We start from the raw sequence: 27,308 nt of genomic DNA, 5'->3' as shown, positions 1-27,308 counted from the left end.
CACCCCCCTCCATGGAGCAAGGAGCCCGACATGAGACTGGATTCCAGGACACTGGGATCATGACCTGAGCCTAAGGCAGCTGCTTAACCAACTGAGCCACCCAGGCACCCCTATTACTTCATGTCTTAAAGAGTTTTGTTAGGTAGGACCAGAGTAGTTTTTAGTTGAGCGCTAATTTGATCCCGCTACTGAAGCAACACCCTTCTGAAATGCTCTTCCTGAATCCTTGTGCCCAATGAGGTTTCCCACTGTGGGTTGGTAGGAACAGGCATTCTTCTCAGCTCTGTGTAAGCCCTGATAAGTTTCTCTCTTAATCCTTTTGGTTGGTGCTTTTCCTGAGCTTCAGGAGTTTCCTCACACATGCGCTGATTTGTACTCAGCTTGAGGGGAAGACTTGAGGGGAACTATTTTGGATATTTTCAGTGTTTTTCTCTGTAAGGATCCCTTTACTGATAATTTGCCCTGAAAACCTGCCTACTCTGATGTCTCCCAAGACTTTTAGCTTCATCTCCCCAAATCAGGGAGACTCTTGGGCCCCCTCTGGGTTCCCTGTAGGATTGGGCTATGCCTTTCACATTCAGTCAACAATAGCTGGTCTTCGTGCAGGGGAAGAAGTTGGGCTTGCTCATTCTCCAGTACTCTATAAGCAGTAAGTCATGGCCCTTGAGAACAACTGCCACTTCAAGCCAGACTGATTTGGTGAATCAGGCTTACCATGTTAGAATGACTCCAGTAATATGCTTCATAGCTGTAATACCACCCTAGACTGAGAAGCAATTTTTACTAAATTGTTTTGTACGATAATGTGGCTTATTTTGGAGATGCTGGACCAAGTATCTTTAAGACTTCATTTCCAAGATGGCACGGAGTCAAGAATTTATAGGAACGCAAAATATCTAGTCCCAATTAAGTAACAATATCTGACGTCCAATTAAACCTTAACAGGTATGCAAAGAAAACCCATAATGAGATAAATCAATTAGTAGAAAAAGACCAAGAACTGACACAAATAATAGAACTGGTAGGTGTGGTTAACTGTAGTCCGTATGTTCAAAAAGCAAGAGGAAAGACTAAACACATTAACTACAGACATGAAAGATATAAAAAAGAACCAACTTGACTAAAAGATAAAAAGTACAGTATCTGAGACAAAAAATTACTAGATGAAATTAACAGCATATTAAATATGGCAGATGAAAAATCAATGAACCTGAAGACAAAATAATAGAAATATCCAAAATGAAAAATGAGCAGAAACAAAGAGAAGGGGGAGAAAAGCCCATAACATCAATAAACCATCAGACAACTTCAAGCACCCTAATATACATGTAAGATAGGAGGGACCAAAAATATGTGATGATATAATGGCCAAAACTTTTCCAAATTAGGTGAAAAACTATAAGCCTATATAGATCCAGAAAGTCCTATTAAGCAAATAAACAATGAAAAATTACACCAAGGCATGTCATTATCAAATTGCTCAAAAGCAGTGAGGAAAAATATCTTAAAAGGAGCCAGAGGAAAAAGATTGTTACAAATACAAAGGAAGATAGGTTAAGAATAACATCAGATTTCTTGCTAAAAATAATGCAGGTGAGAACAGCTGAGCAACATCTTTGAAGCAACGAGAAACAGAATTCTATATTCAGCAAAAATATCCTCCAAAAATCAAAGGTGAAATATGTTTTTAAACACAAAACCTGAAAAAAATCATCATGAACAAACCTACATCATTAAAAAAAGAGTGTTAGAGGAAGTCCTCAGGTAGAAAAATGGAAATGGAAACATGGATCTCCACGGAAGAAGGAAAAGCATCAGACATGGTACATACATAAATAAATATATATAACAATAGAACAAACAGCACAAAGAAATGGAAGTATACTCTTGTAAGGTTCTTACAGTATATGTGAATGAATGTAGTATTAGTTGGAGATAAATTTTAGTAAGTTAGAGGTATACACTATGAACTCTAAAGTAACCATTCAAATAAAAGAGTCACAACTAAAAAAATCAACAAAGGTGATTAAATGGAACCATAAAAATTACTAAATTGATCTAAAAGGCAAAAAAAGGGGGGGGGGATGGAAACTAGAGATGAGACAAATAGAAAGCAAATAGCCAGATGGCTGATTTAAACCTAACAATATCAATAATCACATTAAATATGAACAGTAATTAAAAGGCAGGATTGTGGTTTTATTTTTCAAAAGCAAGGCTGCAGAGGCACCTCGGTGGCTCAGTTGGTTAAGTGTCTGAGTCTTGATTTCAGCTCAGGTCATGATCTCTGGGTTATGAGATCCACCTGCTTTGGGCTCCATGCTCAGCAGGGAATCTGCTTGATATTCTCATTCTCTCTCTCTCTCTCTCTCACTCTCCCTTTGCCCCTCTCTCTGCTTTCTCTCTAAAATAAATAAAATCTTTAAAAAAAAAAAAAAAGAGCAAGGCTACAAATATATGTTACCTATAAGAAATGCAACCTAAAATAAAGGCACAGTAGGCTAAAAGTTAAAACAAAATATACTGTGCAAGTACTATTCAAATTAAAGCTTCAATAACTGTATTAATATCAGCCAAAGGAGACTTCAAAGCAAAGAATATTATCAGAGATTTAAAAAAATATATTACCAGGGACGTAGTCATTTCATAATGACAAAGGGGTTAATAGAGGGACATAAAGCCATAATCCTAAACATGTATACATTTAACAGATCTTCGAAATACACAAAGGACACAGAAGATCTGAACAACATTGTCAGTCAAATTGGTCCCAACTGATATTTACAGAACACTCTACTCAATGCAGAAAAATATACATTCTTTTTACATATGCACAGAACATTCACCAAGAAAGACCACATTTCGGGAAATAAAACAGTTTCAAGTCATACAAAGTTCTAAAAACAATGGAATTAACTTAGAAACCAGTAACAAAAAGATAGGTAGAAAAGCCTTAATACCTAGAAACAAAATACACTCGTAAAAAATCCATGTGTCTGAAATCAATAGGGAAATTACAAAGTATTCTGAACTGAGTAACACTGAGGACATATCAAAATTTGTGGGATGCAGCTAAAACAGTATTTAGAAATTATCTATAGCACTAAATTCCAAAATCTGAAAGAAGAAATGCCTAAAATCGTGACCTCAGCATTGATCCTAAGGAAGTAGAAAAAGAACAGCAAATTACACCCACAGCAAGCACCAAAGAGAAACTGATAAAATTCACCGTCGAAATCAATGAAATAAAAAACAGTAAAATGGAGTAAAATCAATGAAACCAAAGGCTTTTTCTTTTGAGATTGACAAAAGTGATCTTTTCTAGTAAGACTCAAAAAGGGGAGGAAGGCAGCACAAATTACCAATATCAGGAAGACGAGAGAAGACATTACTACAGATTCTGCAGATATCGCAAGTATAATCAAGGAATGTAAGGAACACTTTACACCAATACATGAACTTTTCTGCAGGTCTGAACCTACTTCCAAATAAAAAATTTTTTTAAATTTTAAAATTTTAAAACCTCTCTATCCGTCATGGGAGTGCCCCAGGTTAGTAATTGCTACAGCTAAGTTAAAAGCTGAATGTAAAAGATATATGAGAGTTCATTATACTATAATCTTCTTGTTTTTTAACATGTAAAAATTGTAATAGAAGGTGTTTTTAAATAAATAAAAGTCACCCATCTGAAACTTTTAGACAGAAAAACATTTTCAGAAGATACTCATTTCTGGCACCAAAGGCCATTAATCTTAAGAACTCTTACTCTATAAATCTCAAAACCACTGACCTAACTGATCATATACCAGGTATTATGCACAGTCTCTCATTGCTGAGTTTTGACTCATTCTTCTTCACTTTTTTCTTTTCTCCTCTGCCTAGAAATAGAGATGTACTTCTACACGTTTGTAAATCCTAATTTTCCAATGAAGAATGTATTAGATGAATAAGCATGTGTTTATAATTTTAGAAAAAGAATTACCATTAATATTCAATGTGTTCATTAACTTCATATACTTACAACTACTTTAAACCTTTTTGCCAAACAGATCTCGACAGAGCTCACCTCAGTCTAACACAGCTGTATTATCAACCCATCCTCCAGAGTTTAAAAGTGACCACAACCAAAAAAATACTGCAGTAATTTTTTAAACAATCTATTTGTAATGTTCTTCTAAATTCAATTCTTGACCATTTTATCTCATTACTCTTTTTATAAGTGTTATTGCTCTAAAATTTAACTTACTTTTTAAGGCAAAACTATTAAATCTTACCAAATTTTACCAAACTAGAGGCATTAAAAATAATTTAATAAAAAGTTGCTCTAAAAACTATCGGTTATTATTCTCTTTGAGCACACTATACCACATAGAAAATTATCAAGACTTCACCTAGACTTTCACATAAACTTTTAATAAAAATCCAGTAAGACAATAATTGCAACAGCTTATGTTTAACATATAAATATATATTTAAATTCTAAAAAACATGTACATAACAGAAAGCCTCTGATATTTCTGGCTAAAGATAAAAACCTATATATTTTAAATGATATTTCCTATTAAGATGAAAAAAACACATATTAAGCTATTCTACCATGTATCTATTTAGAACATTTGAAGTATTAATATAGAACTTCTGAAATCCATTTAACTTTCTGAATAAAACTATTGTAGCTTGCAGGAGTCTATGTTTTTTAATCAAGTCAATTTCTAGATCATAGGAAACAAAGAAATTTTTCTTACCAAAAGCACTATATCGTCATTCTTCCCAACTGCTGTATCAGCAGCACTTTCAAAAGCTGGCCATTAATAATAAAAATAAAACTAAGCATAAAAATCCATTCGGATGAGAATTTTCTGCCAAATATTGTTTGATTCTTTATGAACTGCTTTCAAAATGATTAAGATATTAAAATTTAGGATTTTTAAATTCACTGACTTTAAATGGGTTTTCAGAAGATATACCCTGTGCCACTGGTAGAGCTACTATTGAATAAGTTCCATCTAGCCAGCACACTGAAGTCCCAATTCCACAGTGCATGCCTCAGCCTTGATCTTATCTAAACAGCAAGGAGCTCATAGGCCATTGTGCTTAACCAAACCCTTCCTTGCATTTACAATGAACATGATTTTTTGTGTGAGTAAAAAACAGCAGCAGAGGACAAAGTGAAGCTATCAGGAATATATCTCACTATATCAAATGCGAATTCTTGGACATTTACTTATTTTTTTCACATTATATAATTACTAAGAACCATCTGTAGTGTTCTAGGATAAGAGTCATATCTCATTTTCTAAAACAAGAGGAGCTGGCCTCAACAGGCACAGAAATCCCCAAACCTCTAAGCCATCTTTGCATCAGACCAGAGTTTCTTATTAGCTGGAACAACAGTTTTATAGTAGTCTGCGTATAGAAGGTTTTCTTTAAGGACATTCCACGTACCTACCCAGAATTACGAAGTTGGTAATTTCACAAGGTGATTTAGAGTGTTATCTATAACTCAAGTAAAATTTCAAGTAGTTATTTTGAATAACACACATTATTAGTTTTTTACTTGAGTATTTGCCCAGCTCAGAGAGAAATAAGTAAAAAAAAAAAAAAACTAAAATTTAGAATGTATTACTCAAAATTCACAAAACTAAGTTATTCTGAAAAATTCTTAAAAAATCTTTTTTTATAGTTTGTAACATATACTCTGCAGTTTTAGAAATTAAAACTACATTAAGATTTGGGGGACACTTTGTGGTGCACGGGTGCCACCGTTGGTTAAGCGTCTGACTCTTGGTTTCAGCTCAGGTCCTGATTTCAAGGTCATGGGATTGAGCCCCACGCCCAATTCACTCAGCAGAGTCTGCTAAGACTTTCTACGCCAGCCCCTCTCCTCTGCTCACTCACACATGTGTGAACTTTCTTCTCTCTCTGAAATAAATAATCTTAAAAAAAAAAAAAAAAAAAAAAAAAGGACTTTGTGGGCCACCCTGCATTGTTGAAAGACAGAATGAACATCCTACTTGGCTCTGTAGTTCTAGATTTTTTCCGAGACTTAAACATGCCTAGCCATGTTAAACAGAAATTTGACAAACCCATCTTTAAGGACCATTCAGCAGAAGATTTTTTAAAGATCCTGAAGTATAAACAATCCAGCCAGCACTCTGAATATTATTTCACTGTCAAATCTGTAGCATCCACAGCAACTAAGATAACCTTCTCTAATTCAAAACCAGTTCTCCCTCTGAAATAAAAAGTACCCTAAAACATATAATATCCTTAATCTACTCACTGAACCACCTCAATTTTAAAAAGCTATACAAATATTTGTATAGAAGAATCTTTTAAAAAACTCAATCCCCTAACTATAGAAATCAAATTGTCACAACTCTTTATGAGGGCAAAACTTAACACTTCAAGTCAGCTCCTAACAATAAGAATGACATAATATAATTTAATGAATACATGGAAATTTTACAAGGATACCAGCTAAATTTTAACAAAGCTCTAGTGAATACCCATTTTATCACTTCCCATCTTGAACTTTCTCTTATAATGCATGCTTTTGTTTCTGTGTTTAGGCTTAAGGAAGACCATTGTACCAAATATACACCAAACCAAGACTATTTACATTTGTGAAGTGCAGTCTTTGTATAATTATGCTTTTTTGTATGTTACAAAACAATGCCATAGCTAAAACAAAATAAGTTATAACTAGGAAAAATAATGTAATTATCTGCCTTAGGATCAATATTAGAAACATTAAGAGTTACAACTTAGCCCACACTACAACACACTTACATACATCTTTATCACTTTTATTAAATACCCTATTTAACAAATCAACCCTTTTATTCAGAGAAAACTCCATGTGTGGTCAGAGTGTCATCTTAGGTGAAACAGTGGCTTTGAGTATTAGTTAACTGCAAAAGTATTTAATTAGTAAAAATGGGAAAAAGTAGCTTTGGACTAATGACTAGTATCTGTGTTTTAACTTTTGCTTTGTAAAAATGGAAATGTGTAAAAATTCTTTTATATACAACATAACTGCATGTTTTAAATGTCTACTTACATGAGAGATTCTCATTTATTGAAGCTAGTGTGATCATAAAACTTCTAAATTTCCTCTTAAATCCTCCTCATGTATATAACTTTTCAAAACTTCATATTCAAGGACTGAGAGTTACAAAAGTATTATAACTGTTAAAATGATTTCAAAATCTTACCATCTATTATGAAAAGTGCTGTACCAGGCATTAGGAAATAGTAGATAACATCACTGTGATAAGACCAGTCCTACAGACTGAATATTCAAAACAAGGAGAAGACCTAGAAAGAAAACTGGCTTCTAACCCCCTAGATAATCAAAAACAAAAAAAAATTGGAAACAGTGGCCAGTAGTGGTGACAGTATTGCAGAGTGAGAATAAGGGAGAGACTTTAGTGCTTTTTTTAATGTTTTTACCATCTACACATATTAATATTTTAAAATAGTTAAAGAAAGGCTGAGCATATGTATAACTTCTAATTCTACTGTGCTTGGCCAACCTTGGGTGTGAAACTTGTAGGAACCTGCAAAACACTTCATAGTGCTCTATCAAACCATTCCAGATTCTTTGGATCTCTCTCAATTAGGTCTCTTTACCCCAGGCAAGATAAAGTGGTGATTTTGAAGTCCCCCTTAACAAGTACATTTCTAGTAAGTGACAGTGTGATTATATTTATTTTTATACAACCCCTCCAAATTTTGGCTCCACTAGGGAAAAGTAGCAGCCACTCACACACCATAAAATCGCAGCAAACCCTAAATTATTTAATCAAATTAATCCATCTAAAAAATTAATCCACCTACAAGCGTTAAGTAAGTATATATATGCCATGTTCGTTATTATATTAGGAACTGTAGGAGATAAACAATTTTACCCCAAAATACAAAAAAAAGGGAGGGGGAGAGAAAGAGCACACAACTCAAGAGTCAAGGTTTAACTTGTTTTTAAGACAATTCAACATGAACTATTTTGCAAGTTCCTTCACCTGTCATGGTTTCAATTTCTTCTCCACTGAAATGAGGCAGTTGTAATAGGCTGTATGATTCATTCCAACTATGAAAGTTTTGACCTACAGTAAGTATTGGTTCTGTATGCATCTTGTTGTTACACTCTTTCACCACTAGGTGATGTTCCAACATTGGTATGGAAAAGGGCTGACAGTTTTCAGTAACCTTAACAGAAAAGCTGTGGATCAAAAGTGATTATGAGAAGTTGCAAGATTTGTTGTTGTTTAGTATGACTGGAGATACTAATCTGGGAAAGCAGCGGTTGGCTAAATAATACAGCCTCTGTTTCATGTGTCCCAATGGAAAAATAAGACACAAACACAAAACAAATGATAACGGTGGTAGAGAGAAGAGAAGGCAGGTATGTTATTATTGCCTTTACAAAGATTACTCCCAAGTTCACAGTTGTCTAAAACTAGAATTTAGGGATTTTATAATGTTGTGAAGCAAGGGAGGGAGAACAGTAACAAAGAGCACATGAACCTATCTGAGAACAAGATGAGGTGAAGTATAAAATTATGTGGTAAAATTACTACTTGCTCATTAAACTGGGGGTGGAGAGGAGCACCCTTATTCACTGTTACAAGTGAATCTGGGGGCATATGGGTGGTTTAGTTGGTTAAGTGTCCAACTCTCGATTTAGGCTCAAGTTATAATCTCAGAGTCGTGATACTGAACCCTATGTTACACTCTGTGATGGGTGTGGAGCCTGCTCATTAAGATTCTCTCCCTCTCCCCTACTGCTCCCTCCGTAAGAAAAGGAAAGGGAAAAAAAAAAGAAGTGAATCTGTTCTACATTTTTGGAAAACCAACAGTATATTAGAATTTAATACTCCAACACTTTGATCCAACAATCCCAATTAAAAATCCATGTCACATGTACATATATAAACATGCTACATTCATTAACTGTTTCTTCAAACTCATGAAATAGAGTACATGAGTTTTGTGCTTTGAGGGTAAGAGGGGTACTTACATGCAGAAACACCTAACTGAAACAAGTTTTAAAGCAAGCACTAAAGAAAGTGTTTGGCACTTAATACAGTAAGGAATTGACAAATCTAGAGTTCTAATAACAGCCTGTATAAACAACCTAAATTGGTAAGTGAGCTTAACTGCCCAAATAAAAGCTACACTTTTAAATTTAGAAGATAAGCATTTCTGTTAAGCAATGTATTAATTAATGTTTCTTCCACTGTAATGCCAATTAGTGATTATTTCTTCTAAAATGTAATACTGTTTTTTTACCTTTTTTGAAGATTTTATTTATTTGTTTATTTATTTGTCAGAGAGAGTAAGCAAGAGAGAGCACAAGCAGGCAGAGTGGCAGGCAGAAGCAGAGAGGGAAGCAGGCTCCCTGCTGGGTAAGGAGCCTGATGTGGGACTCGATCCCAGGACTCTGGGATCACAACCTTAGCCGAAGGCAGCAGCCCAACCAACTGAGCCACCCAGGCGTCCCTAAAATGTAATACTGTTAATCTAAATCCCTAATAACTTGTTGGACATTTCAATCAGCAATTTAAAATTAAAATCTGGGGGAGATGAGATAACCGGTTGATAGGCATTAAGGAGGGCACATAATGTGACAAAAGGTCATATAATATAACACTGGGTATTATACCCAACTAATGAATCACTAAACACTACACCAAAAACTAATGATGTATTGCCTAAAATGAATTTAAATTAAAAAATAATAATAGTAGTAAAATTAAAATTCAAACATTTAGGGGCAGGTACCTGGCTGGCTCAGTCGACAGAGCATGCCTAGAGTATGCAGCTCTTGATCTTGGAGTCTTCTGTTCAAGCCCCACACTGGGTGGTAGAGCTCACTTTAAAAAACAATAATAAATAAAATTTCAACATTCATCAATTCTAAGACTCATATTATCCACATGGTTGCACAGAAGCCAGGATATAGTTTATATAAAACCTTATAGTTGCTATTGGCAGATGACCATCATTATGTAGTGGTCACTGCATGCACTGCTTCAAGTTAGTCTCAACTTTTCACAGTACTGTGTCATTTCAGCTGAGCAAAGTACATTGTTGGTAGTACAGTGCTGAGCTGAAATTGTTGATTAAAGGTACTGAAAAAGATTACACTGCAGCTGCATTCTGAAACAAAAATAATAGTGTACACAAATAGGTACCCAATCAGAGCAGCAAAGTGCAGAGGAACGGCTTGGAGGAGCAAGGGCGGGGGAGGATAGGGAAGAGACAAAGGGGGGGGGACAAAAAAGCGGGAAGAAAACCCTATAGAAAATTATATTCTAAGTCCTAAGAAGTATGTTAAGAAGGTACACCCAGAATTCAGAGATTTTCATTTTTCTTATTAACAGCAAAACCCAAAATATTTTTTCTTTATTGACTCAGCAAGATTCACTTCAGGATTACTGTATTGTGTTGGAAAGAAAGCAAAATTAGTTTTACTTCTCATCTGTACTACACTGTGGTTCACATTTTATTTTTCCAGACATGATGAAGGCCTGAACCTGACCACAAAGGAAGCACAAAATCACTAGGAAGTTATTCTGTACAAAAAGTAAAATCCTGCTAATTTACAATTATAATTGACAGGCACTTCAATCACCTTTTTAAAATTATGTGAATTTATCTTTTTCCACTCTATTCCTTTTCCCCAGTTGAAACCTACCCACGCTGACTCAGCTTATAAAGGCAGTGCAAAGCCCTTAACCTCTGCATTCAACAAATATTTCAAAAACACACTTTAAATCACTGTTGAAGAGAATAATGGCCCTACTCATGGTACAATCATCACAGAAATCTGAACTTTCTCTCTCACTTCCTATGGTCCTTCTGTAATCAACTATCCAGGATTTAAAAAAAAAAAAAATCAATGCATTTGGGTATTATACCAAACGTAACAAAAGTAACTGACATTCATACAGCGGTTTTTAGTTTACAAAACACTTTTACAGGGCTTTTCTACTTTACTTACCAGTTTTCTTTTTTTTTTTTTTAAAGATTTTATTTATTTATTTGACAGAGAGAAACCACAAGTAGACGGAGAGGCAGGCAGAGAGAAAGAGAGGGAAGCAGGCTCCCCGCTGAGCAGAGAGCCCCATGCGGGACTCGATCCCAGGACCCTGAGATCACGACCTGAGCCAAAGGCAGCGGCCTAACCCACTGAGCCACCCAGGCGCCCCTACTTACCAGTTTTCAATCAATATCCTCTTTTAAAAACAGGGAAGAAATCTTCATTTAATCAAAATTAGCATTTTTGACTTTCCCACAAAGTCAAGCACGAGGTGACTTTATATCAAAATGCCTTACCAACAAATTAAGGAATTAACATGCAGACAGCACCATCTTTCAAGGGTCTATTTTTCAAAAATTCATTTGATAGTCAAATGTAGTTGAAATACTGACTAGGTTCCCAAGATGACCCACAAATGACCTTTCACCTCCCACAATTCTGCTAAATTATACTTCATACTACAATAGCCTGGATCATAAGGCAGGCAGCCAGGTAACCAAGTCTCTACTTCCTCTGCCCACATCTTTATTATTAATATTCTCCAAGCCTCCACATCCTCTGCCCAGTACTTAATTATTAATATTCTCTGGCCTTCTCTCTCTATAACAACAAAAAGGGCCAAGAGGGGCTCCATTGACCCATCTACAGTGAAAACTGCCCAGAGCTGACAATCAGTGTTTTCAGCACTAATCTCTCGAGGTCCAGACCCACAGATATAAACATCAACCGAACATGTTTACATGGTTACAACTAAAATTCAACAGATTCATTCTTCCAAACCCACCCCCCACCACAAACCATTCCCTCTACTCCTTCAATGAATAATATGATTTGCTAAAATTCCATGCCAGGATTTTGGAAGTCATCCCAGACTCCTTCCTACCCCACAAGGAGGTACTTGCCATCGTATCTACCTTTCTCACACCCACCTCCCCATGCCTGGCTCCACTGGCACTGCCCCAACTCAGGTCCTGATGCCCTCTCTAGTCTCCCTCATTCATATCAACATATAATCCAGACATGATCATTTCTCTGCTTGAAATTTCAGTAGCTTCCCATTGTCTGCAGCAGCATTTCCCAAACTGGCAAGAGTCCCTCCAAAATAAAAATTTGAAAAAACATCCCTGGCTCATATAAATTGAAGAAATATACGGGATTAAGCAAACCTGAACAATCCTCTTACTAGCAAGACACTTAAAAGTCTAGGGCACCTGCATGGCTCAGTCAGTTGAGCATCTGACTTCAGCTCAGATCTTGATTTCCAGGTCCTGGGATTGCGTTCCAGTTGGGGCTTTCTGCTCAGTAGGGAGTCTGCTTCGCCCTCTCCCTCCACTTCTCTCCCCTGCTCATGCTCTTTCTCCCACCCCCCCCCCTCAAAAAAAAAAAAAAAACTTAAAAAAAAAAAAAAAACCACTGTAAATTCTGACAATGCACAATACTATGTGCTTCCCTACCACAGAGAAGTAAAGTAGGAGAGTAAGAGAGAGAGGCCCAACTACGCTACAAGGACAAAGTTACAACTAAACAGACATGTAATACTCTCCAGAATGTGGCCCTGCCTTGTTGTCACCACCACCTGCCTTTCACCAATGTTTATCATTCTCCTCTTACAAACCTTGCATTCCATCTATATACAACACATTTGTAATACCTCTAAGGGCTACTGTTTCCTGACTCCATTCCTTTACAAACATTGTTCCTTCTGTCAAGAATGCCCTTCCCTAACAGTGTGGCTGCAAAGCTCTTATAAGTCCTTCCATACCCTGGTCAAGTTTGTTCTCCACCATGCTTTGACTGTCCTTTCTACCTTCCAGCAGAGGATAGCTCCCATCTTTGTCTTTTCTTGTAAGAATCAGAACATTTGTCTCACAATGCTGGACTTACAGACTAAAAACCTTAAAGGCTGAAAACCAAACCAGTACCAAGCAATGAAGAATGAATGAAGAAACAGAGCAAGACAAGGGGTGTGAAGAAAAAATAGTTGGCTTTCTGGGTTAAATTTCACAAGTACATATTGTCTTTGGCATGCTCCACACTCATCCCAATGCCCTTTTCCAACTCTCCCAATACCCTCTCCTAGGTTCCTTGGTGACTTCATGTAACCGGACACAAAACCTCCATCTACAACGCTATGTTCTTCAGTATCAACTCCTTCTTCAACAGTCATTCTGTTCAGAAATTAATACATAAATAAGTTATAACTTCTCAAAGCTGAGAAACAGAAGATAAATCTCCAAATAACAAAACAAAAGAACTAGGGAGGAGGTACGGAGAGTGGGCATCATAGTTCTACCATCCTTCCATATAAAAGTCTCGGAGTATTCCTGACTGGGCTTCCCTCAGTGTTCTCACTCTCCACTACATCCACTTCTGCACAGCAGCAGCGATGGGCACTACAGGCAGAAAACAGAGCTAGAACGAGTGCTACTGCCATCCGCTGGGCCACCCATTCTTGGAATGAAAAGCTTTGTTCATCTGAGAGACCATATATGACCAACTTCTCATTACTGGACAGAGAAGTCTCACTAACATGTTCTCCAATGAACTTAAAACAGTGCCTTTATCCTAGCCAAACAGTATCTTGAAATAAACCTACACCATTACTTGACTTAGGAAAAAAGCCAATGTTGCCCAAGTATCCGAACAATTCAGAATAGAACTATAAATACTAAGCTAGCATTTAGCAAAAATTATTATGGCTTATCACTGTTTCTGATTTCATAGAAAGCCATGTTGTACGAAGTCACTCTCTGGGGAGCCTGAGTGGCTCACTCTGTTAAGCACCTGCCTTTGGCTCAGGTCATGATTTCAGGGCCCTGAGATCGAGCCCCATGTTGGGTTCCCTGCTCAGCGGGGAGCCTGCTTCTCCCTCTCCCTCTACCCCTCCCCCCAGTTTTTGTGCACATATGCCTACACTCTCTTAAATAAATAAAACCTTAAAAAAAAAAAAACTATCTACATGTGCCAAATACTATGCTAAATGCTGGAGATTATATCCCTTGACCTATATCCCTTGACCTAAGACCTGAAAGGTGGGAAATTCATCAGACAAAGAGGCACTAAAAAGAGGGGAAATAACAGAGGCATGGAATCCAAGCAGAGGAATTACCACAGGCAGAAGCAGTGAGGTGAGGGGTGGGGGCAGGGGGATGAGTTTAACAGCTGATGGGCATGAAGGAGTATACCTGCCATGAGGAACACCAAATGATATATGGATTCATTGAATCACTGTACCATACAGCTGAAATTTTTTTTTCAAGATTTTTATTTATTTGACAGAGAGAGAGATCACAAGTAGGCAGAAAGGCACACAAAGAGAGAGGGGAGCAGGGAGCCCGATGCAGGGCTTGATCCCAAGATCCTGAGATCATGACCTGAGCCTAAGGCAGAGCCTGAACCTACTGAGCCACCCAAGCACTCCTTAACTGGAATTAAAATAAAAACTTAAAAAAAAAAAAAGTACTAAGGTGAGAAATCCTAGAAAACGTCATGAATACAAGTTAAACCCGCTAGAACACAGGGTAGTCTCTAGCAAACAGCTAGAAATGGAGCTAAAAACATGGGACAGGATCAGATTGCCTGATATAATAAAGATATGATAAAGATATGGATTAACTTGCATGTGATGGAGATTCTGAATTTTTTTCAACTGAAAAAGACCAAAGTCCATACCAATGGGGCCATATTCCAAATACAATATGAATGGTGTCTTCGGGACTTGTACAGTGCAGCAGCACTGTGTTCACCTGCTAGACTGTTTACCTTCAAGATGCCAGAACTCATTCATCAACATATAGCCAACATCTAGCCCTGTGCTTGGCACATACAGGAACTAAAAAAAAATACTGAATAGTTAAATTTGCCAACGCAATCCTGAAGGCATAACCAAGAGGCCCTAACCAGGCTTGCTTCCTTCCTTCCTGCCTGCCTATAAAAATCACAATTCTTATGTACCACAATAATTGATAATTGCCACAAGTTTTAAGGGAACATGAAGAAAGGCCCTTCACCATAGGCTGCATTGGAGGTAAGAAAGGATTTGGGGTGTGGGGGTGGAACACATTAAGATGCTTCTAAACCTAACTAAATTAAGCACTTTGTTGTTCTCACCAAAAACTGAACAAAAAACAACTGTGGGTTAGTTAAAACTTACTCATCAATGAACTCTAAGGCAGTGGTAGTAACTCTAAAAAACCTATTTTCATATCAAAAAGATCCATGAAATAAAAATCCATTTTAACAGAATTTGTTGGGTTAAAAGATTTTATTTATTTTTGCGTGCACACAAGCTGGGTGGGGGGACAGTGCGGGTAGGGCAGAGGGAGAAGCAGAATCCTCGATGAGCAGCGAATCCGATGCAGGGTTCGATCCCAGGACCCTGGGAACATGACCTGAGCTGAAGGCAGACGCTTAACCGAATGAGCCACCCAGGTGCCCCTATTCTTCCAAATATTTAAGTGCTCCAGACAAAATTAGGCTACTTGCCTGCAGTACCTTACATTTAACTTAGCAAACTGAATCACATTATTACAACTGGCATTAAATAAGGATTTCATCTCTTATGCTTGGTGAAACAGTAGGGCAAAAAAATTTAAGAGAAACTTGAGGAAATCAAAGCCAAAACTAAATTACAAATGAGCTTAGAAAACCAATGGCTTAAGAAGTTAAGGCGCTGGGGCACATGGGCTCAGTTAAGCTAAGACTCTGCCTCAGGCCCAGGTCATGATCCCAGAGTTACAGGATGGAGCCCCACATTAGTCCAATCAGGCTCTCTGCTCAGCAAGGAGTCTGCTTCTCCCTCTCCCTTTGTATGCACACTCACTCGTGCATATGCACGCACTCTCTCTCTCACTCTCTCAAGTAAATAAAATCTTAAAAAAAAAAAAAAAGAAGAAGAAGAAGTTAAGGCATAATCTAAAGCTGGACGAAACATCTTTGGTCTTTTTGAAGAACCGGTGACCCACATTTAAAGCAATCAATCCAAAGGCCAGAGAAGTAAAATAAAATTTCAAATATTCCTTTTAAAGAAAAGATGTAGACACATTTCACTAACAAGTATTTTCTATTGTTTTATTTTTATTTATTTTTATTAACCATTATTTTTAAATAAGGCACATGAAAGTCTATTAAATAAACCTAATTTAACATATTTTTACATTTTATAATGTGACCAGGAAGAGACAGAATCAGTAACAGTAACACAGAGGATGGGGGGAAATGATACACCCAGAGACAGAAAGGGGAAGACAAAAACACACATAAAATGTGCATTAGAGATATATGAGGTTAACAGCTTGAGCCTTTTAGGATGCTGTTCCCAAAGATGCAAAATCATGGTATCTTTACATGAAAAGCCTGAGTACAACACTATGTCATTACTGCCTGCTGCTCTAGTTAAAATAAAACAGGCAGCAATTTTCAATCCCACCCCCACACATTCTCATATCTATCTCTCTCTCTCTCTCTCTCTCTCTCACACACACACACACACAATACTTGTTCTGAATACATTAAATGTTATTAAACCAATAATAGTACATGACCATTTACTGAGCCTCTTATCCTCACAATTCTCTAAGGTAGCTTTCATTCCCTCCATTTGTCAAATGAAGAAACTAAAAAAGGTTAAGTAACTGGAACCCAACTACAGAGCTAGTGATGAGTCTGGAACTCAAGTCACTTGTATATGGCTCTGAAGCCCACATTTTAACCACTATACCATGCCAATTCCCCAGACATCTTTAGCCACTATTACATTTATTTTTAATCTTTTAAAGATTTTTATTTATTTAATTGACACACAGAGAGAGATCACAAGTAAGCAGAGAGAGAGGGGGAAGCAGGCTCCTTGCTGAGCAGAGAGCCTGATGCCGGTCTCGATCCCAGGACTCTGAGATCATGACCTGAGCCAAAAGCAGAGGCTTAACCAACTGAGCCACCCAGGTGCCCCTACATTTATTTTTTTTTTTAACTGGTGTTTTTTACTATGCTTTTCCAAAAATAATGTTAAGATTCAGGTACTGTAAATTTCATGAAAAACATCAACAACTTATACAGTTCTATCTATCATTTACTTTCAAGTAAACTCTGCACCCAAGGTGGGGCTCAAACTCACAACCCCAACATCAAGTCTCATGCTCTAGCAACTGAGCCAGCCAAGTGTTCCTATACTTCTTTTAAAATAATGCAGATTTTACTAGCAGTAAGGAAGATATTAACACTGAATATAGCTGAGTATCAATCCAGAATTACACAAAGTACAAATGGTCCCCCAATACTCCCCAATTATTACCTAGCCTTTTAATTATGCTACGTTCTTTGTATGGTGTAAAATACCCAGAATAACCCTGGGGAGATAATAGATTTTCACAGATACCTAATTTCTTTCTCCATTATTCATATTGTGGACTCTTACCATATATGCATTTAACTACTCCCATTCAATTATCCGTGCTACACGAAAAAAAAAAAAACAAGAGAATACTTTAAAGATGGCAGGATGCCTGCCTTTACATCCTTGTCCCAGAGTGAACATGCAATGAAGACTATAAATTTGCTGTTCCTCAGTCTAAGTCCCATTCACTTGTCAAAAGGTATCTTGCATAGCTAATTATGATCCCCCTCACCAAAAAGGTAACCTATTTTAAAAACTGGAGGAGAAACAGGCTGTTGGAATTGAAAAACAGTATGTCAGTTAAGAACCAGTTTTCTAACATATCTTCCTAAAAGACCTTTTCAACAGTAATTTTGCCTATACAGGATTTCTACTTTAAATGAGAATTTAGGCCTGTAGCCCCCACATATAAGGTATGATTTCACTTTATCCAGCTCTTTAAATTACAAAGAATTAAGAACCCAAACATGTGTCTTGTATATCAAAGTAAGTTAATAATTAATCCATTATTCATCCTATTTCACAAATGGGAAAAAGCAGAGCAACAGGGACGCTGTTAGAAGGCATGCTTGGGGCGCAGAGATGGCTCAGTTGATTAACATATGCCTTTGGCTCCAGTCATGGTTCCATAGTCCAAGGATCGAGCCTCACATCGAGCTCCCTGCTTGGCAAGGAGTCTGCTTCTCCCCACCCCTGCCTTCAAGCTCGCTCTCCCAATCACTCTCTCTCTCAAATTAATAAATAAAATCTTTTTAAAAAGAAGAAGAAGGCACACTAGATACATGTGGGAACTATTCCATGATTTATTTTAAAATAAAATAAAAATGTAGTAAAAGTCTGTCATGTGGGACACCTGGGTGGCTCAGTCAGTTAAGTGTCTGCCTTCGGCTCATGTCATGATTTTGGGTCCTGGCACAGAGCTCCAAATCAGGATCCCTGCTGCTTCTCTCTCTCCCTCTGTCCCTCCCCCTGTTCGTGCTCTCTAATAAATAAAATCTTAAAAAAAAAAAAAAAAAGGCTGCCACGTAATCAAAAGCAGTCCTTAACACTGGTTCTCAGTAGGGGAAAACAAAACAAAACAGTGAGTAGTGAGATAAGCCATTACCAGAGTACAAAACCAAGCCAAGAGTGGAAAGAATAACCTACCGACAAACACTGTCTAACCCCAGGTCCTTTACTGGCACGCTATCACTTATTCTCCACACGTTTCCTTTTCTGTGAGAAGAGACTAGTCTATCACCTATCTGTGACCATTTACCATATTTGTTTTTCAATCTCACACTTCATTATTTCAATATCCAACTCACAAATTCCTTGTGAAGAAAACAGGTAAAAACCAAATAAAATAGAGGAGTCAATTAATCTAGCTTGCTATCAGAGGTAGAACTTTCATACCACCCACCTCAAAACAGATACAAATATTTTTATTTTTTTCGAGATTTTAAGTAATCTCTACACCCAACGTGGAGCTCAAACTTAGAACCCCAAAATCAAAAGTTGCATGCACCACCAACTGAGCCACACAGGCATCCTCTAATATTTTTATTTAAAGCTTCTGAGAAAATCTACATACATCATCAAGTTCCACATCATGTAATCAGTAAATTCTACATAGTTAACTCACTTTTCTCAGAAATTCATTTTCTTACCTGAGTATCAATAGATCATTTAAAAGCATGAGGGTCAGCAAAGAGAGGAATTTCAATTAAGAGATTGATTACAACTCACTTAATTCATACACATACACAAATAGACAAGGGAGTACTTCTTATTGGATTCTCAGTTCATACTAGTATTAGTGGTCTTGGGTGACAGGAAGAAGTAAAACATGCATCTTCATCTATACCCTCAAAGAAACAGGTCTCTATGGAGCTCTGTTTCCAAAGATCTATATGGCCTCTTCCACTGGGGAGATGCCCTGTGGTAGACTCCTTTTTTTAATTCAGCCCTCTTGTAGTTTGCTATTTGAGTTAATGTTTTACTAGTCAGACCTAACAAAGGCCCCATTATGAGCCTTTTGGTCTAAGGTGTTACCAGATCCTCTGTTGGGACAGTTCTCTCTAGAGAGAACTAGAGAGAACTCTCTAGAGAGAACTCTAGAGAGAACTGTCCCATGGAAACTCTTCAGCAATCCACACCCTCACATTCTCAGACATTTGACTATCTGATCAACTTTCCCCTTCGTTCATTCCATCTTCCCCATCATGACTACTGTTTTTTTTTTTTAAAGATTTTATTTATTTATTTGACAGACAGAGATCACAAGTAGGCAGAGAGGCAGGCAGAGAGAGAGAGAGAGGGAAGCAGGCTCCCTGCTGAGCAGAGAGCCCAACGTGGGGCTCGATCCCAGGACCCTGAAATCATGACCTGAGCCGAAGGCAGTGGCTTAACCCACTGAGCCACCCAGGCGCCCCCTGACTACTGTTTTTTAACTAATGATTACAAAAGTAGTGATTTTTTTATTACCATTCATTCATGTCATTTCACATCATCTCTACTTTTTTTCATCATCTCTAGTTTTAATCTTACTAATATAAATCTTTGGTGGGTTGTTTTGTTTTTTAATTAGAGAGAGGGCCCAACACAGGGCTCAATCTCATTACCCTGAGATGACAACCTGACCAAAATCAAGAGTCGGACACCTAACAAACTGAGCCACCCAGGCACTCCACTAATAACTAATGGTTTTTTTAAATTTTTTTATTTTTTAATAAACATATAGTGTATTATTAGCCCCAGGGGTACAAGTCTGTCAGTCGCCAGGTTTACACACTTCATAGCACTCACCATATCACATATCCTCCCCAATGTCCATAACCCCACCACCAACAAATTTTTTTAACTCATGGCTTATATAATCACTAGTTACCATTAAGTCTAGGACATTCTACCCCAATTAAATAAACCCAGAACTTTTACTTTTTTACATAAATCTTAAAAGATGTGCTTTAATTCCAATGCTCTTTTCTTTCTCTATCTCAAAAAATGAAGTCAACAAAATTCAAGTAAGGCTCTCTAACAATTATTTCCTTGCCTCTCTCATGTTTCCTGGACTAGTTAGATGGGTTAATAATTAGAACATGGTTTTAGCGACTACGGATTCATTCTCTCTATAATCCAGTTAGCTTCATTTCACACAAAATATCTCCCAAAACCAAAGATTAAATCCCATCAGCTATCTCTGGGATGCAGATTTAACTAGATGAACTATACAGCACATTCAGAATGCATTTCATCACTGGAACAAACCTTCTGCTGATGTTAGATGTCAAGCACTAGACTATCTTCCTTTACCATACCACTATGAACTGGTTTAAGAGTGTTATCTTTAATAAATGATGAGCTGCTAACTCCTATTCAACTTCTGTTCCATTCACAATGTCTTCCACTTACTACATATATAGTTAATTTAGGTTACCAAATATACCAGTGGAGAGAATCCAGCATTAAACAAACCAAGTAATCAAGATCATTTTAAAATTCTATTTCTGTCTTCCCAGATTTTTAGTAATTACAACCATTATGCTGTCATTCAAGTATAAAGTTCTTACTTCCACCATTACCTGGACCATTGGGGAAAAAATAATACAGAATAAAGACAAAGTTTCACAGGATGCCCCCATATCACTGATCATGGCCCATCTCCTAGGACTGCTATTAATCTTAGGAATAATGTGTACTCACATTTTTAAAACCTCATATTCACAGTGCTTACAAGACCACCATGTTATATAAGCAGAGCTTAATTTAGTATAGGGAATAAAAAGGGGAAAGGGAGAACGTAAGTTCTCAGCTAATCCTCAAAATTCTGAGGTAAGTATTAATATTTGTTTTCAATAAAAATAAATTAGAAACCTGGTGATTCACAGACCTATACCCCTGAGGCTAATAATACATTATATGTTAATAAAAATTTTTTTTTAATTTAAAAAAAGAATTAGAAGATGATGATAATCAGGGAAGTTAAGCAACTTACAATGAAAGGGCCTCTGAAAACAGCACGAATCTAGCTCTGTTATTGTATATGACAAGCTGTTTCTGTTTCTAGGTTTACCATGTTAGCTGTCTATGACTCTGGGTAACTTAACATCTCTGAACCTCGTTTCCTCATCTGTAAAATACAGTTTAAATGAGATAATCCATGTTAAGTGTTTAATTCAAAGCTTAGTCAAAGAGCTAGTTATGGAAAGTCAAAAATCAAACTCCAGTCTGATTTCACAAGTCCATGCTTTTTCTATATTACATTATGTTATAGCTACCAACATATAATTATTATCCAAAATCCTTATTTGGAATACGGCACATGTGAAAAACTCATGTACCTAACTGAGACAACTTTAAGGGCTAACTAAACCAACAGAAATATTTTAGCTCTAATAACTAATAAGCAAAACCACACAGAACTCATCAGAAGATAATGTTCAGACATTCAGGCTTAACAAAGCTTTGCTCTAAATACTATAAAACTATTTCCCTACCTATATAGGAATTTATTATTTTTTTTAGAGATTTTATTTATTTATTTGACAGACAGAAATCACAAGTAGGCAGAGAAGCGGGCACAGAGAGAGGAGAGGCAGGCTCCAGAGGAGTGGCAGGCTCCCTGCCGAGCAGAGAGTCCGATGTGGGGCTCAATCCAGGACCCTGGGATCATGACCTGAGCCAAAGGCAGAGGCTTTAACCCACTGAGCCACCCAGGCGCCCAGAATTTATTATATTTATCTCAAATCAAACCAAATTAAAATTTTAATAACCAAGCATACCCCAAGTAAAGTATTCTCGTTGACCTAGACAAAGAAATCAGCCCTCTCACTACATAATTTGAACACTGCATCAAAATGAAGCCTGTCAACTGTATTTTCAAAATAAATTGTAACTTCATATTTTCATTTATAGCTATACTACTTATAAATTGAGACAACCAGTGTCATCACTTTTCCTACCCAATGCCCTGAGCAAAAACAAGCTTTGTTGTTCTAACAAAGTTCAAAAATCTCACTGAACAGTCTCAGGCTCCCCTGATCTGGTACGGGATAATGCAAATGGATAGTAGCAAAAGTAAAGTTGCGTCACAATTAATAATAGACTTACTATTTGGAACTTCCAGGAACTGATCTGCATTTTAAAAAGGGTTGCTAAACCAGAATGGAATACCCAAAGATATTTATTTTGGCATCTGTAGCCTATTCGGCAAAGCAACAATCCTCCGGAGAAAATAATGCCATAAAATATATGTACCTTGGTAAGGAGGCTGAGATCTAACGAAAGGCAGAGCACTTTCAACTATGAAATCTCCCCTTAAAAGATAAGGAAATCAAAACACCTTCACTTTAGCGACAAAGCCTTTAGAACACAGTATTCACTTTGCAATAATCTTTAACGTTCCTGCATTTCTTGGATTTTAAAAAAATTCTAACTCATAGACCTAAAATAGTTATTACATACACAAATGTTCTACTCCTACAGTTCAGAATCATAAGTAGGAAACATAGGTTTCTGTTTCTAGGTTTACAACTCCATACCCATTCATTTTGGACTAATATAACCACTAAATATAGCTTTAAGACACTGACAATTAAAAGGAGTGAATTACGTGAGTGACTCATACCTCCTATGTCCAGACACCAAGATCCAAGGATGATTCTGTCAGATCTATGGGAAGAGGAAATGATAAACACCTGTCACAAAATCTTTCCAAACTGGGAAGCCCCGAATGGAGTTATTGTCAATCTCCAATCCATTCCCCCAGCCACAACCCTGCTAAAGATACACTGCCAAACCTAACTCTGTGAAGGCAATGGGGAGAATTAAAGGCCATAAAGAGGGTGGCCACGCAAGTAATGGAGAGAACCCCGGGGTTTTTCTAGTCTTCACTTACAGAGTCAAAGTGAGAGGCCTTAACCAATTAAGAAGTCACTTTTCCTCTCTGGGCCTCACTTAGTCATCCATAAAATGCGGTGATGGCAAGAAGCTGTTACTACTCCGACGTTAAGGACGAACCCAAGATGCCTCAGGCAGCACCCGCGGAACACATCAAGCGTCCTGCCCTTCGACCACCCATCTGCCAGACTTTCTAAAAGGGCTGGACCACCATCCTTACTCCCCAGTCCCAACGCAAGCAGCGTGTCCGAACCAGGCCTTCACACCCACAACGTGTATCCCTTTTTCTCGCCTCACCTGTCCCAGGCAGACATTCCGCGGTCTCAGCGCTCCCCTCCCCATCCCACTCATCTCCCCCGGGAAGTGATGCGGGATTCTGGGCCAAGGAGCCCAGCAGAAGCTCACCTGGTACCCGACAACACCCTTCTTCTCCTTCATGCTCCCGCCATCACCACCACCACCACCACCACCCACCTACTCCGCGACCCGCTCACCCTGCCCCCGGCGTCCCGGGAAAGCCCGACCACTCACCCGCCGCCGCTGCACCGTCTCCTCGGCGGCCTCTGGGCCAGAGCAGCCGAGGGACCGCGGGGGGCCGGGGCCCGGGCCCGCTGCTATCGCCGCCGTCGCCTCGCCTCAGCCCAGCCCCATCGCCCTCGGCGGGCGCCGGCGGCCGCGGGTCGCTCGGATTCGAGGCGCCGCTGCCGCCGCCGCCGCCGCCGCCGCCGCCGCCGCCGCCGCCGCCGCCGCCGCCGCGCGCTGCAGCTCGGGGTGAGGGGAGGGAGGCGCCGCGGCCAGGCCCTGGCTGAGCTCGGCACAGGGGTGTCCGCGCTCTCCTCCTCGGCGCCCGCGGCGGCGGCGGCTTGAAGCCGGACAGAGCGAGAACAAGGGACGGTGACGGGGGTAGGCGGGCAGGGGAGGGGGGCGATCTGCACTCCGAAACGGCCTCCAGCCGCCAGCGACGAAGCGAACCCCCCTCCCCTCCGCCGTGGCGGCCAGATCACGCTGCGGGGAGAGCCGGCGGGCGGGGGAGCGCGCGGCAAGCTCGGGACTCCCGCGCCCGGATGTGAGGTCACGTGGTTGCCTCATCCCAGCGCCGGGCGCGGAGGGGCGCAGAGGGGACGTCGTGGGGCGGAGCCAGAGGAGATGGGCGGGGTCATTGGGTAGGCCCTGCCCACCTCGCCTTTAGGCCCCCTAGACCCGCGAAGGGAAGAAAGGGGCGAAGAGGACCTTTCAAAAGAGCTACGTCTTGAGGAGGCGAAGTTACCAGCGGAGGACGGGATTTTTTGGCCTGGAGGAGGTGGAAATTGCCACCCTGGCCGTGCAAAAACAAGATCATGGTACAGATCCCCATTTAATGAACAGGGAAACTGAGGACCAGCGAGGGACCTAGAATAGACTTGCCCAGAGTCAAGGTCAAGGTGGAAACTTGTGCTACAACGGAGAGAAAACCAGACCCTGGTTCTACTCCAGGTCTCCTTCATTCCTTAAGAGCGCCACCACCCCCCATCCAAAAACAAACAAAAAACTGTAATTCGCCTTCGACAGCGAGCTCAGCGCACCGGCCTCCCGCGGAGGACTGGGAAGCCTATGCAGGAGAAAGCTCCCACGCGCCCACCCCACTGCCTCCGGCGTAAAGGAGTTTCTTCCGATGGCGCGGGAGGCAAATTAAATACTTCCCTCCGCAGGAGCTTTATCTCCGCGCAGGGCCCCGGCCGGATATACAAATCGCGCGTTTGGTTTTCGCGGCGTCCCTTCGGCGACGCGCACAGGGGGCGCGCCCCGCCACCTGCAGCCTCGTGCTCTGGCATTCTGGCCCCAGCCTGCCGCACCTGCTCCCTTGAAACTCCGCCATCGGTATTGTTGTTGTTGTTGTTGTTATTACTATTATTATTTATTATACCTTGCGGCTAACAGAACTCTTAGCTGCTGGAACGTGAGTAAGAGAAGGTAGCGCGCCTGCCCGACCCCTGGTCCACCGCACTTAAGAGGCACCTCGCAGGAAGCGGAGAAACACTCGGGCTCTGGTTGGTAGCACATGGTGACACTTCTTTGGGGTTACTACCCGGGCTCCGTGACATATGCTGACACCTCATCTGGGATAGCAACTGCCCCCAGTCCACGGCGCAGGGAGCCGGGAACATGCCGCTTCTGGCCTTGTAAGCTGTGTGGAGCTGGACAGTTTCCATGCACATTTCCTCACGTGGCGGAGACAGCACACTGCATCTAGTAGGTGTGCATCTCTCTTCACAGCCCCTGGGCACAGTCTCACCTTTGTTTGAAGCCTCACAGTGTTCAAATGATGACAGAAGATAGGGGGTGTGGAAGCGTGGCAAATTCTAAGAAGCTAACTCGGTACGATTGAGCCCTCAAAGCCTCCTCCCCCACCTCTCCTGGCTTTTTGGCTCCGGGCTGTTTCCCCTTAGCCTTTTTTCTTTTTTCTTTTTCCTTTTTTTTTTTTTTTAAGATTCTTACTTATTTGACAGACAGATATCACAAGTGAGCAGAGAGCCCAAGGCGGGGCTCCATCCTAGGACCCTGGGATCATGACCTGAGCTGAGAAGGCAGAGGCTTTAACCCACTGAGCCACCCAGGCGCCCCTCCCCTCAGCCTTTTAACACGTTCAGGTCTCACGTCTAAAAACCAAACTCTGGTGCCAGCCCTCCAGTCCGACTGCCCTCTCCAGTTAGATATCAAGTGCTTCTCTCCCTCTCACAGGCTGGTGGCCTCTTAAACAGTGCGTGTGTGTGCCCTCCTGTCCTGTCGTCCCTTTCCCCACCATGTCCTCAGTTCTCAACACTCAGCAGTCTGGCTTCTCCCCACTCACACCCCCCCTTCCCTAACCCTGCTAGGGCAGGAGTAACTCTGACCTTCATTTTCCCAAAGTGGGTAGTTAGTTACTTCTCAGGCCTATCTCTCTGGATCTCTCTGATCCTTTTGACACCTCCAGATCGCTCTCACCTTCTGGAATCTCAATACTATCTTGGATTCCAAAGGAGTGCCCACTCCCAATTCTCATGTCTCAGTAAATAAGGCCCCTGCCTCCTCTGGTGACATCCTTAAGTGATACCAGCTGTGGGTCTGCCCCTTATGTGCCAGATTCCCTGTAAGCCCCACAGCTCCTCTCACTCCACTCTCCTGGGATTGCCTCCATCCTCATGGTTTCAACTAATGGGTCAGCCCTCTCCAGCCCGGACCTCTTTCACAAAAATTAGACCCAACTCTCCAACTGCCTGCCTGCCTTCTTGCCTGGCAGCTCTATCTGGATACATCACACACACACACACACACACACACACACAAATTCAGCATGCTGGAGAGACTGAACCCATCCACTAGCTCCATGTGGGCTCTCTCTCAGTGGTCCCCAGCAGCACCTGCTATCCTCAGAACGGGAAAGCTAGAAACCTTGATTCAGCCCTTTGCCGTATCAAGTAACCCAGTCCTATCTATTTCACCTCCTTAATAAGCCTCGAATCCCTACCTCCATTCATTCCCACTGGTGCGGTTCGTGCCATCCTTGGTGGCAGCCGCCTGACAGTGGCCTTCAGGCAAACTCACCCTCCACTCAGCCTCCAGAGTGAACTACCTGAAATGTGCTCTCATTGAAAATGCTGCACAAGTTCCCCCTGACTTCTACAGCTGCCTGGGTGCCCTCCAAGGCATCCAGCATGAACCTGTCAATGCATTGAGGCTTTTCAAAGCCCCAGAAGAGCCCCTGGCTTCAAGAAGCAGCCAAAATCCCCAGGGCAAGGCAACACCCAGCGGGCCAAGGGAAAACTGTAGGAAGAAAAAAAGCAATTGAACATTTCAAGAAATTCTCTGCTACAGATGTCCTGGGGACAAAAGAAGAGAATTTGGACACTGACAGGAGGAGATGCTGAGTCACTAGGAAAGGTCTGAGCTTGTTTCTCTAGGCTCAGGGAAAAGACAGAGCCAGGAAAGGAGGAGAGGGCCAAGAAGGGTAGAAAAAGAGTGGAGAAAGTC

The 27,308-nt window shown here is 40.1% G+C and overlaps 1 protein-coding gene across 4 annotated transcripts in view; it reads right to left on the bottom strand.

Annotated features, from left to right (window-relative positions):
• Positions 1–24,026, bottom strand: part of ATP13A3 (ATPase 13A3) — a 92,812-nt gene extending 68,786 nt beyond the window's left edge. For all 4 annotated transcript variants that reach the window (XM_059391261.1, XM_059391264.1, XM_059391263.1 and 1 more), the window contains exons 1-2: positions 23,853–24,026; positions 23,050–23,093 (exon numbers count right to left, since the gene is read on the bottom strand). The gene's annotated coding sequence lies outside the window, so the exon portion shown is untranslated. The remainder of the gene's footprint in view (positions 1–23,049; positions 23,094–23,852) is intronic.
• Between the last annotated feature and the right edge of the window lie 3,282 nt (positions 24,027–27,308).

This window comes from Mustela nigripes, chromosome 2 (genome assembly GCF_022355385.1).
Source record: "Mustela nigripes isolate SB6536 chromosome 2, MUSNIG.SB6536, whole genome shotgun sequence".
NCBI classification, from domain to species: Eukaryota; Metazoa; Chordata; class Mammalia; order Carnivora; family Mustelidae; genus Mustela; species Mustela nigripes.
The sequence above is the reverse complement of the archived record's forward strand: the minus strand, read 5'-3'. Positions and strand labels throughout refer to the sequence as shown.